This window comes from Ptychodera flava, chromosome 21, assembly GCF_041260155.1.
Source record: "Ptychodera flava strain L36383 chromosome 21, AS_Pfla_20210202, whole genome shotgun sequence".
NCBI lineage: Eukaryota > Metazoa > Hemichordata > Enteropneusta > Ptychoderidae > Ptychodera > Ptychodera flava.
In genome coordinates this window covers 20,802,610-20,818,702 of record NC_091948.1, presented here as the reverse complement: position 1 = coordinate 20,818,702, position 16,093 = coordinate 20,802,610, and the positions used below count along the sequence as shown (strand labels likewise).

Here is a 16,093-nt window from a genome sequence, read left to right as displayed (position 1 = left end):
CCTAAAAATATACCTCACACAAATTTACGCTATTTTTCGAGGACAAAAATCTGCTGAATCCACAAGATGTGAACACTGACGTCGGTCCAGTTGGCCACGCCCGACTAAGGTTGCAAATGCTTACCGGAAAACAGGGCAATGCGACCAGCTTCGAGTTCGCTGTTTCAAAAACTATTCACGTAATTCCTTCGAATATTAGATCATTATACGCTTGTGTTTTCCTTGTCCGAATTATTATTATTGTCATTTTCTATAAAATATTGATTTTAAGACACGACTATAGGAGGCTCAGCATTTTACCCCCGTTGTTGTTATGGAAATTGAATGGTTGCGGCATGAAAGCTCAGGCGGCGAGTCTAGATATTCAAGTACGAACCTCCACATTGGCGACAAAACCAGAACAGAACGACTAGAAATTTGTCAATTGGACGTTTTTCGTCAGACAATAATAATTATGACTGATTTTTATGAAATCTTAAAGTTTAACACAAAATTTCGATCGCGGGAAAATACCGGCCGCCATGTTGTTTTTTTTAAACATTCAGTTGACGAGCACATCGAAAAACGACGTAAAAAAATTCCGATGCACGAAATTGATGACATAGACGCGGAATGTCGAGTCGCACAGAAACCAGATATTAATCCCGTGTTTTTTGTCAAGAGATGACAAACTTAGCTTGTGCATGTAATAAATGTTCAATATCGTCTATTCGAGCATATTGTAATTACTAGTGCATTATTTGTATCCATTTTATTAACTTCATTTATTATTTTGCGATACTTTCTTTTGGTGACGTGATAGAATATATTTATGACCATAGGTTTGAATGGGTTCGCACTGGATACCAAAACTAGAACATCAACTCTCAACGCTCATTAGTTTGCAAAGTGACTTTGCAATATGGCACGCTGGTGACGCTTTCCTCTTCATGTTAAAGTTGCAATATGGATCAGAATTGACCTTCATATTTCGAAGATTTAACTTTATAGAAAAATCCACAACAATTTCATTTGCAGATTCGACCATTAACAGGAACACGGGGATGACTGTAATTTGAGTAAATTGATTTAATTACCGAATAAATTGCTGTTTTGGTACGTACTGTTTGCGAGAGTAAAGCACAGAATTTGAAACGTCATTTTTACTATTTGAATATGTACGCATGCGTATTTAATGCATGGTAACGGTTTATGAAATTGCAACATCGTGTCAACATGCCTAGCTAGCCTTCGCACAGGCAAGCGGTCAGGTCGGTCTCTGCCCGCGCCCTGGGTCTCTGCTGACTGATTCGGCCTTGCAAAAATGGAAGAAATTGGCCAAAAATGTTGGCAAAATAAACATTGTTTGGTCAGATCGAAAGATGGAACCAGAAAATGAGTGACACGCGACTACTGTACCACGTCGAGGAGGCAGACTCTGTCTACAGTTTCTCTAGAAATCACCAACGTCGCCACTGTGTGATGATCAACTTCGCTAGCCAGCGGTGTTTCCTCGAACAACACCGACCTACCAACACCGTGGCCGTGCGGACCCCACGATTTGTAATGTGAACCGGGCCATAGTCCCCCGCAAGGAAATAACTTAAATCTGTTAGCATTCATTGATAATCTATATCCTTCAGGTCAAACATGCATTTTTCGGAAACAAAGAAAAACGGCAGTCTCCATCATTACATGTCATGGCATGGTCTCATTTACGACGCGTCGATGGACGCGCTGACATGGCCATGCACGATCAGACTGAGGGGCAAGACAGTTGCCGAACTTCTGCAGTGGTGGATGATACTAAAGTGGGCAAAGCTTTCAAATAAATATAGTGTGCAGATACCTCGCCTTTTAACATGAAAAATGTAACAACATGCAACGGGGAGAGGATTGTGGGACACTGTCAGGCACGCGGTGAACACAACCAGATCGGTGTACGTGGTCTGGACGCTCGATCGATCGAACGTACACGGTAGGTGCACACAGCGCGGCACTGACATACATTTATATGGGTGAGAAAAATCAATCACACGATCTTTTGTAGAGCTGTACTTTATCATATCGATATACTTATATTTCTGAAACATTGTGATGCTACCAAAGTTAGGCAAACGCAAAGTTTACAATGAATTATCATTATATATGTCAAGTTCTGTCAGCGAAACAACATCGCCCCTCCAACGTGCACTCCAGTGCGACGTCATCACTCTTGGTTGTACTTGTTACGTGCACAGCAGAAAACGCCAATGTTTTTGTTTTGAAAGTTTGTTTACAAAACAGCTTTTCTAGGCGGCCGCAACGTATCAAAATGAACGTATTTGTGTGCCGGGATTGGTAAGAGGCTTAGCTAAGAAGAGTACTTCAACGTAGTATGGTCTATTTGCTTTAGTTTTACGAAAAAAAATCGACAATTTTGATCCATATTGCAACTTCATGTTAAAGGGAAACAGTCGTCGGAACTGCGCTCAAAGGTCTATGGGACCAATACGACCCTATGCAGCTATGATCAGGAGGTGCATCCAGATATCGCGCACAATATACATTGTTTGTAAACAAGAAACTCGCACAGGCGCAGTTCCGACGACTGTTTCCCTTTAAATAAACACCTTGTCACATGAATACCTATACGTACATGTATCTACATTATGTTAGATAGTAGGAATTATTTCGTGTCCGCTATACATGTGATTACCGAACTGTAGATTGCAAGGCTTGACATGGAAAGTGAACCTCTTCATAAAACACGAGCTTCGACAGCAAACCCGCCATAAACTAGCCTTCAACTCGAATAGTGGGCAGAAACATTGTACAATCTGTTGCCTATACGTGTCTGTTGTGAGCGAGGATAAGCTTTATATGTAATAAACCTATTTTTGCAGCAGCCCGTGGACGCACGTTTGGTGGTTGTTTTTTCCGCTAAGAAATTAAACACGACATTTTTCCTGGTAGGTTCATGTACATTTTCTGTAAAATCTTGTACATTAATTGAAGTTGTTGTCAACTTGTGTTTTCTTTAAACTTTTTCGGCGCTTATCAACTCAGTGACCAAAAAAGCTCTTGTCGTGGCAATTCTACGCCAGGAATGAGTGAAATGCTCTCTGGAATAGCCAATTATAAGCATTTACAGTGTGAATGCATCTAATATGAAGAGAACAATTTTGTAATGAGTTCGTCTAATTTACCAGCGCAGCGCCAAAGCCATGACCATGAAATTAAGAAATGTACCATTATAATTGCATTGCAATTTTTTCCCTATTCTGTCATTAAGCGCGGCATAAACCATGGCTTTTTGACAACTCTTTGCGCATCTTTGCAAACGTTTACTACATGCCTTCTCAAGTAATACAAAAATATAGTCACAACGTAGTGACTTGTTCCCCTCAGGCTGAAGAACGGATAGACGCAGACGTGGTACACCCCGCAGGTATACCTTAAGTCGAATAATCATTTATTTACCAAGACATGCGATAACAATACATAATTTATACATAATGAAGTATTATTGACGAGCTTATAGCGGTATATGCTCGAGAGAAAGGAACCATTAAAACAGTTCAAAGAAAGCGGATTAAAAACACTAAAGAAAAAATTATGACCATTAAATTAAATGTTAATAATGTATGGGATATGTCTCTCGGTTCGTTTATGAAGTTTTAAGAAGAAAAAAAGTTACGTTTTTTAACTTACATAGATGTCATCAAAGCTTGCAGAGGTCCCACTATCGCTATGAGAATCACAAGATACGGGAAAATATAACTTTACATGCTAGCATATGGCATAAGGATAAACTTTCATACAAATGAACCTACGACGCTAACGTACTAGGCAAAATTCCGTATTGGTGTATTCGCTATGCCGTTTTTGAGTATAAGCTGTTTTCATGAATATTTTGTGAATATCGTCTACACAAAACTTATGCTTAATCTTTTTATTTGAATCCTACATGCAGACTGGAACTAACCATAAGTATATTGTGTAATATTGTCGGGTTCTGCCAAATCAGTTTTTTTCACTGTTGACTCCACAGCGATAAAAATTACAGGCGCAAATTAGATGTAAGTGTGCTGGCAATGGAAAACTCGAATTATTGGAAAATCTGTCTGTAAGTGGACAATATATTCATCGTATTTGATTAATTTTTTAGGAGTAACCGTTCTCGATGCAAAAGATAATTATTTTCACTTGTTGAAGTAATACCTTATGGTCAACTTTTTATTAAAATCATACAAATCCGAATGCCGTGCGGCATGAGATTCGCTCTGAAAATAATCGACAGCAGCTTGTACGTTTTTTTTACATAAAATTAGGCCCTTTTCAGGTCGTACAGGTGATCCCAGTGGAGCGTGGAGCGGGGATTTCAGTGGTGTTGGCACATCAATTGATATATATTCTACACCTGTTATTTCTGTATTTAGGTATCTGATGTTCATTTAAAGCACAGCGTACGACGTTCAGAGCTTCCCGACATACCTACATCTACATTGGCCAAATGCAGAGATGTTTGAGTGCTGGACAGCTATTTAAGAGGAACATGCGTCCAGAATATTCTAATCTGTGAATTTGGGCATGACAACTGTGAAGACTTGGTTGAGGTCATAATGAAACAGATGCACGTTGCATTGCCCGTCTCTGTTTTGAAATTGTTGCACACAATCCTTAGGTTGTGACCGAAAATATAACGTGTGACACTTGTTACACGACATACGAAAATAAAATCTACGAATGTGTCAGGGGAAAAGGAAAAAAATCGTAATATTCTCACCTCCAATTCGATGTTTGTCGCCGTAGGCGCGGTGGACGCTTGTGCAAGGTGTAACCGTAGTGTTTGTTCGTACTGCCACAGTGATAAAAGATCTGATTGCTAGATGGCGCTGTGCAAGAGGCGCGAAAATCAAATTGGCGCGGAATGTCAGGCTAATGAAGTCCCAGTTGGTGTGTCATGCTTTGCAAACTTATTCAAAGTGTACGCATTGTCGGTTTTACGGTATAATTCCTGTAATCGATCATATATATATATTATATATATATATATATATATATATATATATATATATATACTTAAAAACTATCTACTGTTGATTGACCAATCAGAGTGCTCAATTCAGGGAGTTTTATTTACTCATAAAGCCTTGGTCACCAAATTCCAAAAACGAATGACAGCGCCGTAGTAAAGTACTGTCCATCACAAGTGAACATGTCATATTCTGTAGACATCTGGTACATTTTAATATTCAAATTTGGTAACACAGCGGAAACCAGCTGAAAAACAAAATCTGCTGTGCCCTTGGGCATTTATATAATGTGCACTAGGGCATTTATAGAATGTTTCATTACATTGGAAGGCTATTTCACAAATAAAAGTTTTAATTCATATCCTAAACATGTTACATTGACAAAGGGGACGGTTGACGTAAACACTTTGAAAACGAAAATATATCAGTTAGGGGCGATAGTTTTTAAGTCGGATAAAACCCTCGTACTCGGGCTCTTCTGGTATATAAAGTCCAACCCTACGATAAAATGTCTCGGCCTGCGGCCTCGACATTTGAGCGCTCGTACTCAGGCTTTATCCTATACAAAATGTATACAATGTGCATATATCGTTGGGTTGGACTTTATATACCAGAAGAGCCCTCGTACTCAGGCTTTATCCTATACAAAATGTATACAATGTGCATATAATAATATATGTTATATATATGTTATATATATATATATAATGTATACAATGTGCATATAATAATATATATGTTATATATATGTTATATATATATATATATATATATATATATATATATATATATATATATATATATATATATATATATATATATATATATATATTTATGCGTGTTGGCATGCTGCTTCCAGTTTTTGCTAACAAGCTAAGTCGAAGAACGTCTTCAGGTAGAATCCGCCTAGGGGACAGATATTCAGACTCTCGAACTTTTACAATTCTTTTTCTGATATATCATTTGTTGGGGTTCATTTTAAAGCTCTTTGTGTAATAAAACTCTTCACCGGCTTAGGTTTCCGATACTCGAAAAATGTATTTTCTCCATAGAGTTTACACAGGGATGGCGGCCATTTTGAATTTTTAATATTGGTAAGTCTTGGGTTATTTCTTTCTAGCGTCCAAAATTTGCACGGTGATCCCCGATGTTTATTCTTGATTTTCAAAGAGAATGGTTGAAATATTCCTTAAGGAAAGTTTGAGCAAAAGAGTAAACCTTTCACTTTCGAAGCGCGATGGCTAGGAAAGAAAGCGCGTAAGGAGATAAATGTATTGACTTGTACACTTAATGATATGTATATCCTAGCATACTTTTATATTCGTGGTCTTGCTAGGCTTTCTGCGTGCTGCAGAAGTTTTTTTATACTTCAGCCTATCGTCGGATGCTCATTCGGTACTGCAAAGCTTTCAAGAATTCAATTCAAACGTCTTTTCAGACTAAACTTTAATTTTCAGTGACAAAATGAAAAACAGACAGGATATTGATCGATTTCTCATGACAAAGTGTTCCACCGCACAACTTAAGCTCTTGTAGCTAATTTTGCCCTTTTCCACGCACTTCTATCTATCTCTGCCCACTTACATTTTTAATACTCTTTGCCGCTATAAAGGTTCTGTCACAGCGCACAATTCTCTTTTGCGAATTTTTTTCCATTAACTTTTTTCCTTTCTACTCAAAACACTCTTCCTACCAAAAAAAGGTTCCCTTTCCCTTCAACCCAATGCTCTGACGCTGTATTATACATATAACTTTTCCTCCAAAGGCAAATGTGCGTTCTATCTGCGAAGTTAGTCAGAAATTGCATGGGCAGATGAAGCTTTCAAATGAGCGGGTAACATGACTGAATACAATGTTGAGAGGGTTTTCATTTTGCAGAAGAGAGTGGTAAGCCTACGTGTTCTATTTGAATATCCTAGTGGTTTTTCATCAGCAGATCTTTTAACACTTATCGGTCAGACGTCGATTTTTGTCGATTTCTTAATGCTTCAGTATATAATTTTTTGTGTCAAATAATGCTCGTGGTTAGCTTTTGTAATTTGTTCGCCTTCCATATAGGCAATGCAAATACTTATCGCACATGCTCTACATTTCAATTTAATCGTGAAGCTCTAAGATCCCAGTCTAACGCCCGGTAAGGGGAACTCGTTAATAGGTTGGAATGGTTTACCATCAAGAGTAATATGTGCATGTAAAGAAAGCGATTTAAAATTTTGTTAAGTGAGGTTATCAAGAAACATGTTCCTCTAAAGCTGAACATTGTTTTGCAGTCACTTACTCTTACCATGGAGGTATAAATGAGAAAGACACATTTTCACGCGGCTGTATTTATATACTGATTTTTTTATCATTATGTGAGCCCCAAAGAACATTACTCCTGCTGTAAATCTTACGCTCATTAAAAGTGTAAATAAATACAATAAGTATAGATAATTGCATTGGCTCATTCTTAGTCCATACAAAACGAAATTGCGTTGCACATTTAATTCTCCTCTAAATAGCCCTTAAATACAAATTAGTAAATCTCCCTCAAGGGGACTTCAAATAATTTCCTTCGCATTCAAAAATACAAATGAGGGGTCAATATGAAAAGTTTAGTGCTTGAGAAATGAATTACAAAATATTTACCGACACTTGAAATTCAACATGGCCGCCGTCCTTGTTTTAACCATATGAGGAAAATGAAATTTTCGATTTCAAATAATAAGCACGTGAAAACTTTATTTTCTTAGTGAGCTTCAAAATGAGCCACCGCAAGTTGTAGACCAAGAACGTAGTATAAAAAATTGGAAGCCTGAATAATGTGTCTCCGAGCCATATTCTACCTGAATGAGTCACTGGTAAGGTTGCTTAGCATTTGTCGATACTACTGGGGAAGTTTGGAAGATAACGGTGTGCTATTGCACAGCAAAGTTATATTTGCCCTTTCTAATTGCAATGTTGTACGTGAAGTGAGCTCTGTTCTCGATTTACATTTGAGATAGCATGAAAAACACACAACTCTTTGATTTTGTGCAGCTCATTTTGTTAAAGAAATGCCCGCCTTCAAGGATTTTGGACTTAAGTACAGAATTAGAGTTGTAACTTTTGATGGTTTTTATCACTGTTTTAGTTTATTACTGTTAAGTACAGTTTCTTGTTCTACTCCCAAAAGCATGTTGAAACACACAGTATTCAGCTTGTTAACTCGGCATGTATATTTGTACACGTAATTGTTATTGTTGACAAGTTAATTCTAGTCCGGACTAAAACACAGAAAAACGCTGTGTTGAAAAGCTGCAGAGTAGGTGTTTCAACATGCTTTTGCAAGTCCAGAACTTGCTATTGACATACAAAACAAAATCAGTGAAAAAAACCCAGAAAATTTACATCTACTGGCTCATTAAGGTCTCAGAATTTGGTTCTTCAAACAATGGCCAACTTAAGACAATCACTTACAGCCAAGCAGCTACTCCGATGCTCCTAATCACGGATGTCCTGCAGTGTAAGAAAAAAAACTGTACGTTTTAATTATTGTTTTTCGTTTACGCGTCAACAACAGGTTTTTCGTTGACTTCCTACGCACGTACTAAGGGTTCGGTTTACGTGCCCACAGCCATTACATCATCTAGTTGCAGTTGCTTTCTTAAAAATTTCATTTCTGAGGGGATATGGATTTTATACTGTAAGCAAAAACAGTACAGCTTGATATATATGGTATGGTGTTTAGCAAGATAAATGCTGATTGTTTTTGAGTATTTTGCTGAGTACATCGAGAAAATGAAATTGATACACTGAAAAATTACATAATGTCAAAAGTAACAGGTACTAGGGCTTCTTAGGATCTGCAAATGCATTATCAATAATGCAGTGTGATGTTTTATTATAAAGAATGGAAGTGCCTACTCACTTTAGTAAAGTACGTCAGTAACATATTTATCATCTACCAATTAAAATAGGAATGCCAGCAGGCATATTATATTCAGTAAATCTAAAACAGCACATGTTGCGTATTCAGTCGCGGTTACAGTCCTTCATCCTAAAATTTACAGTCAATAAATCTCGATGGATTTGCTGAAACTGTATCCACGATTGAGAGTGTGAATTTTCAGACAGAATATTATATTCAGCTACCTGTTCGGCCGGGCATGTTGAAATCCTGGTCGAAACGTACCATGAAAAAGCAAACAAAATCGTCGGTGTATAGATAGTTGAAAAAGAGGCCCCCGAGGATAGCCAAGTGTAACTGTACGTCGGTGGCAACGATTTAATATGTCCATTGTGTATTATTAGGCACTGTGTTAGGGGGCATATACATATGACAGTACATGAAGAAGTTGTGCATATACACATATCTTCGCCGATTTGACCCGCGATAGGCGATCAGACATCAATAGTGAAATCAAATTAAAACAAACGGATATGCCTGAATGTGTCTCAGTGAAATCATGGGAATTTGCAAACATGGAGATTAGATTTGACGACTTAGAGTATGTGAGAGAGGAGAGCGAACGTAGTGAACAACACCCCAGGGAATGCGACATCCATGGTAGAATGGGACGTTATAGTCTACTTTACGCATAAATCAGAGTTGTATGGCATAGGAATGTCCTCCATCAATTAATTTATATTGCGTAGTGAGTGACTCGAGCGTGGCAGAGCCACAGAGCGGGCGTTCGGCTAACCGCCGTATGACTGCCCTGTTATATTACATCGTCATGCTATCCTCATCATTCTTGTTAAAATGTATTCTAAAGATAAAATACAAATGACTGACTTATGCAGAATGCGCCTAAGTGACAGATATTTGGACTCGGAAACTTTTACAATTCTTTTCTGATCTACCACTTGTGGGGGTTCATTTTACAGCTCTTGGTGTGAGAAAACTTTTCGCCATCTTGGTTTTTCGAAAAATAGAATTTTAATTTTCTTCGTAGAGTTAACACAGGGATGGCGGCCATATTGAATGTTAAATATAGGTAAATAATTTGTTTCTATGGTGCCAAAATTTGTACGGTGACCACTGATTTGTATTCTTGATTTTGGAAGTCTTTCACTTTCACTTACCTTAGGCATTGTTTCCAGCGCGTTTGGCTAAAACTTGCCTCCATTGTAATTGGTTACTTGTTCACATACGCATCTGGTAGTATATCTTGGTAAATTAACCCAGTAATTGTTATGTATTTTACATTGAAAGAAAGCAATTGCTTGGACTTACCCTCATTTCCTTATCCATTAGAGATCAAAAATTGCGGTTTTCCAAGGATTTAAAGTTAACTAAATAATAAATAAGAACATGTTAACTATGATTCGATGGGCTTAAAGTAGTACGCCCTTCGATGATGAAAGATTCAAATTAATTCGATCAAACTTTCCTCAATGAAACTTTCAATTATTCGTTTATTATATTACAAATATCAGAGGTCGTCTTGCAAAGTTTGCTATTACAAAAACAAATTGCCTAACATTTACCGACATTTCAAATCAAAAAATGGTCGCCATTTATTAGTTTCCTCTGTGGAGACAAATTACTTTTCGATCATCGAAAAACTAATTCGGTGAAATCTTTCTTACTCCAAAAGTCTTTTAATGAGTACCAACAGGCGGCAGACCAGAAAAGTATTGGACAATTTTGAATATATCTGTCCTGAAGATGCATTCTTCTTTCAGAATAGTACAGTACGTTGACAATGCCAAAAACATGCCCAAGTTTTTTCACTTTGGTATGCCATAGTGAGTGCGGGGGATTTAAACACATTAAAAGGTCGCACAGAGGCAAATTGCAGCGCGGTTTGCCTCCTCTGCCAGTAGCGCTTAAAGAAACATATAAGGTCAAATGCCGGAATGAGTCAAAAGTATTTGAAGATCAAGAAGTGCGCGGTAAGGCCTCTCCTATCCGATGTTATTATCTGATACACGGTTAGAATTTACCTTACACGACCGGGCAAAGAGATGTCAAATTAGTTTTCCTTTGCCATGAATATATTACTTTTGTATTTATGACTCGTAGTCCAGGGTTGCTGCGTTGACGACTTTTTTGACGAGGCAAAGTAGGGACAGCGCTGCTTGGCGGAAGTTTTAAAAGAAAAGTTTTGATTCTAGATGTGAAATTCAATTTAAATTAACTGTACACTACTCTAACACTTCGTTTTTCGTCGTGCCTAGCCGTTGACCCGCATTCACAGGCATACTTTGAGCAAGGAGTGCCAGACAAGCGAATCGTCAAATGGCGGGAATTTGCATTATTTCCTTTGTCGTCTTGCTATTATTCATGTACTATTAAGTTACTATGAAACAGAAAAGTACATTATAGAAGGACAAAAAACTCTGGAGAGAATGCAATATTGTTACACAAATATATGCGATCAAGATATTAATACTGATTTACGTTGAATTTTTTCCGAAGAAAATACAAACGCTACGAGCCATTCCCATCACCTGTTATTGAACTAGTTAATTTTCCTTCCATCCTCTCCAGGTACACTTTCAATATTAAATGATAAAAAATTTAGATTGAATAAATTGCATAAATTGATTTTCCTTCTGCGTAATCCTATTTATTTTATTTGCTTTATTTACTTTGCTTCGCAAAGAGACTTTCAAGGAACAATTTAGAAGGTCTCTCAGAGGGCTGAATTGAAGTAAGGATACAGATGAGCAGTGTTGCCTGTCGAAAGAGCCTGGTATGGATTTCTGAATCAAGGGTAAATCATTCATTGGATTTTGGCAAATGTGTTTAAATCAAGATCTGGTACTGCTGATCTGCAGAAAGTAGGTTGTTTCTATGTAAATAACCTCATCATCGATCACGATTTCCCATTTGTTTATGTGCACATGGTCGCGTCAGCCATCCTTGTAATGGTCGGTTTAAACGTTTGGTGATAAGCTGACAGAAAAGAGAAAACGTTTGGGTTAGGCACGGCAAAGAGTTTGGTGTATAAACTAAGGATATGACGACCCACTCAATTGACCTCCCAAGAGAACTTCGCTGTGATCGCTGTGATACCTGTGGCAACCTAAAAGAAATTGACGCATTTGTAGCGTTGTTTCAAACAGCTTGAATAGAAAGGACATGCTTGTAATTCCCATTCAATTCACAAGCAAAGAGGCCTTTTGAAATGTATTACCTGCCGGGCTGGGGAAGATTTAATGAAAGAGTGTAATTATTAGCAAAAATACACGCTTGCCGATTTACATGCCAATCGAATGCATGTTCCACAATGAAAGCTAATTTGAGCGAGCTGTAACATCCTGCCCGTGACCAGCCATACAGGTTGCCGTTTATTCAACACATGAGGCATTTTTGCGCGTATCCGAGCGGATTTTTAGGCGATCAGAATTTCTTACTTAGAGAATGTCAGAACTATCCTCTACCGGTGTTTGCATCGCGAAGGCGCAATTAAGTGAGATTACGAAACAGATTCTAAGACTCTCAAATGTCACGATATGTGTCGTCCTGAGAGAACGCAGATTGTTCACACATCAGTCGTCAAAATTTATGCCTTCTCATCTAATCTTGTGGTCTGAACTAATACGGCGTAAAGACATGCGATAAGCTTATTTCATTTGGAATTTCAAATAAAACCCGAGTCACGCGTTACCCCTGATAGGAAGGTGGCTTAGCAACAAAAAACAGCAAGATCGTTACACGGATGACAAAAGTGCCAAATTTGCTACAGAGGTTCACATATGTGTGTAGATCAAAATTAGCTATTGCTCCAAAAATTTGGGCCACCGGAAAGGCTCGATGACGTCATAAATTCAAAATGGCCGCCATTATAACGCTTAAAAATGGTAAAATACAGTTTATTCAGCCAGTTTTCACTATTCTTGTAAATAAACTGACTCAAACATTCTCAATCATAAATAAAACATTGAATTAATGCAAATTAATTCTTATGATGACGTCATAAAGCCAAAATGGCCGACCAAATTCAAAATGTCCCCCATAACATTGTCTAAAAATGTTAAAACACTGTTAATGAAGCCTGTTTTCAGCATTTTATCACCTGAACTGAAATGAACACCCCAAATTACAGACAAAACAGATAATTGATGCAAATTAATATTAAGATGACGTCATAAAACCAAAATGGCAACCGAAAGTTACAAAATGGACGATTATGAAGTTTACTATGCTTGGTACAATAGCCCATTTACGTGACAAAATGATAGTATAAAAGTAATGTACAAATTTGTATTAATATTCCGTAAACTTAAAATAAAAGTATAAATGTATCAAAACTTAGCCAATAAGTTCAACACAAGTAAAACTCTTATGAGATTATTGATTATTAAAAATGGTTTGTGTTTGAAAAATCGAATCGATATAAAGAAAATGAAGGCAACTTCACACACTGGTTCTACCTTTGCTTGTGATACGGTATAGTGGGTAGATCAATGTGGTTTGGTGATAAGGGAAAATGGTGAGAAACCAGTGAATCGATAGTGCTTTGACCCTCGTTATTTGACCTTGGTCCCGGAAATAAGGTTTTATGTTGGTTATTCCTCCTAGCGGCGTTTCAGGCCAAGTTGGGTGCCTTCTTCAGTCACTTGAATGGTTTTGTATTCCCACATGCTCATTTTAATGGTAGCCATTGTTCATCAAAGACAGATGCTAAAATAATTATGTTTTGGTCAGAATTTTGCGTGAATTGTTGCTCAGACCGTTCATTTGTACTCTCCTTGTGTTTGAATTTTGCTTGAAGGAGGATATATTGTATGTTTTTCTTCCTTTTATACGTTATTATAGGTTTTCTGGAAAACCATGGCCAGCGTTTAATCGCCCTTCATAATTTTCCAGATTCTTATCACATTGTTTGATTAGGCTGGTTTTGATGAGGTTGTGCTGACTAGTATTTTGTTACATCATTACTCTTACTTTTGTTGATGAAGGACGGCTGACGTTTTGTTACATTCTTTTTTATACAAGCTATGTCTTTCTTTTTGTAATCTCTTTGTTGAAGATTTTGCGTTGAGAAATTGACCTTTTTATGAAGTCCATATTGTTGTTGCATGTACATATCTGAGTAATTCACCTTCAATTAAGCATTTGAAAGTCGGTGGCAGATAAATATCGTCAGATGGTGTTATGTAGGTCATTCCCCCCACACTCATCATGACCTGAGTTCAATTAGTCTAGAACATTCTCAAGGTCACTGCCTTGATGACCTCACAACCTTGAATTCAATTAGTCATGTTTGGAATGTTCTGGAAAGTTGATTAGTTGTGTAAGGGAGATAATTTTAGAACAGTAATTAGCATGTCAATAAAAGTTCTAGATTGTTCTTATATGCCTTTATAAAAGGGACGTGCACAGCTTCCAGTCAGACTTTTGGGATCGTGTCTCTTGTGTGTTACTAAACTCCAGCAGTAGTCATTCTCAAGACTTTTCAAGACCTTCACTGTCAACGCTGGATTTATACTGTGGACTTTGTGCAGCTGCAAGCCAAAGGACTGTTCATTCATCCGACTGACTGTTACAACTCTGAGACTGGAGCTTTGCCGTCCCGCTGAGATAAGTAGTCTGTACACTTTTAAGCTTGTACTCTGTCCCTGACTTAGCAATTAGTTTTGTTTTCGTAATAAATTTTGTTTAAACGTAAACTGCTGAGTTCACCCTTTTGTTCGTTTTCTCTGCACGTAACAAATTGGGGGCTTGTCCGGGGTACGAATATTTTGAGCCGTTTGACAACATTTTGCCTACCTTTTCAAAACTACTGTATACTGTGAACTCAGCAAAATTCAATCATGGCGGAATTCAAGCCAGACGAATTTATGGATGACCTTGATCAGGACACATTTAATTCCCTCAGAAAAGACAACCTCATAGCACTGGCCAATTTCCTTAAAGTAGATGTCAAAAGATCTATGCGCAAGCGAGAAATACAGTTCAAGATTGCAAAACATTTAGTTAATTCTGGCCATTTTTGAGGAGTCTGCCTTAAAGATTATGAGCCTGAGTCTTCCTTAAAACTCAAAAAATTGGAATTAGAAATACAGGCAGATTTCGAGCTAAAAAAATTGGCATTAGAAAAAGAAAAAGAATTACAAATGAAAGAAAAAGAATTACAAATGGAAAAGGAGAGACAGGCATTAGAAAAAGAAAAAATACAAATGCAGTTAGAAATGGAAGAAAGACAGAAAGAGAGGGAATTGGAAATGAAAGAAAAAGAATTGCAAATGGAAGAAAGACAAAGGGAGAAAGAAAGAGAGGAAAAAGAAAAGGAAAGAGAATTAGCAGAACACCGACTGCAGTTAGAAATGAGACGTTTAGAGCTTGGACAGTCAGGGAAATTCTTCCCTTCAGACAATTTGACATCACTAAGCATTTCAGGTTAGTTCCCCCTTTCCAAGAAAAGGATGTTGATAAATATTTCCTTCATTTTGAGAAAATTGCTCAGAGTCTGAACTGGCCTAAGGAGTCCTGGTCTATGCTTTTGCAGAGTGCTTTGGTGGGTAAAGCCAGAGAAATTTACATTCAGTTGTCAGTAGAGCAGGCTTCAGATTATGATTCTGTGAAGGAATTAATTCTCAAGGGTTATGAGTTGGTGCCTGAAGCTTACCGTCAGAAATTTAGGGATTGTGAGAAGGTGAAGGATCAAACTTATGTTGAATTTGCTCGAACAAAAGAACAACTGTTTGATCGTTGGTGCTCTTCTGAAAAGGTCAGTCAGAATTATGACAAATTACGACAACTTGTTTTGATTGAGGAATTTAAAAGGTGCATTCGGAGTGACATCAAGACATTTATCAATGAACAAAAGGCAGATACATTAGAGGTTGCTGCACGTTTGGCCGATGATTATTCATTGACCCACAAATCTTCATTTCTCAGCAAACCATCCCAGTCCTTTTCATACAGAAACAGTGCAGGTAAATTTAACTCCTTCTTTTCATCCAAGAATTTTTCAAAGGAGAGTAGGAAATCAAATGACAACAGTTCACAAAATTCAAGTAACACTTCCACATCATCAGATCCCAAGTCTCAATCTCCTTCTGACAAACAGTTCGGTACACTTCTTGTAATTATTGTAAGAAAGACGGCCATTTAATGTCAGATTGTTTCAAATTGAAAAGAAACGTGAAGGTCAAAGTGGTCAAAGTGGATCTAAGCC

At 37.5% G+C, this 16,093-nt stretch overlaps 1 protein-coding gene across 1 annotated transcript in view; it reads right to left on the bottom strand.

Annotated features, from left to right (window-relative positions):
- Nucleotides 1-4,818, bottom strand: part of LOC139121692 (somatostatin receptor type 5-like) — a 61,111-nt gene extending 56,293 nt beyond the window's left edge. The window contains exon 1 of the mRNA XM_070686778.1: nt 4,748-4,818. The gene's annotated coding sequence lies outside the window, so the exon portion shown is untranslated. The remainder of the gene's footprint in view (nt 1-4,747) is intronic.
- Between the last annotated feature and the right edge of the window lie 11,275 nt (nt 4,819-16,093).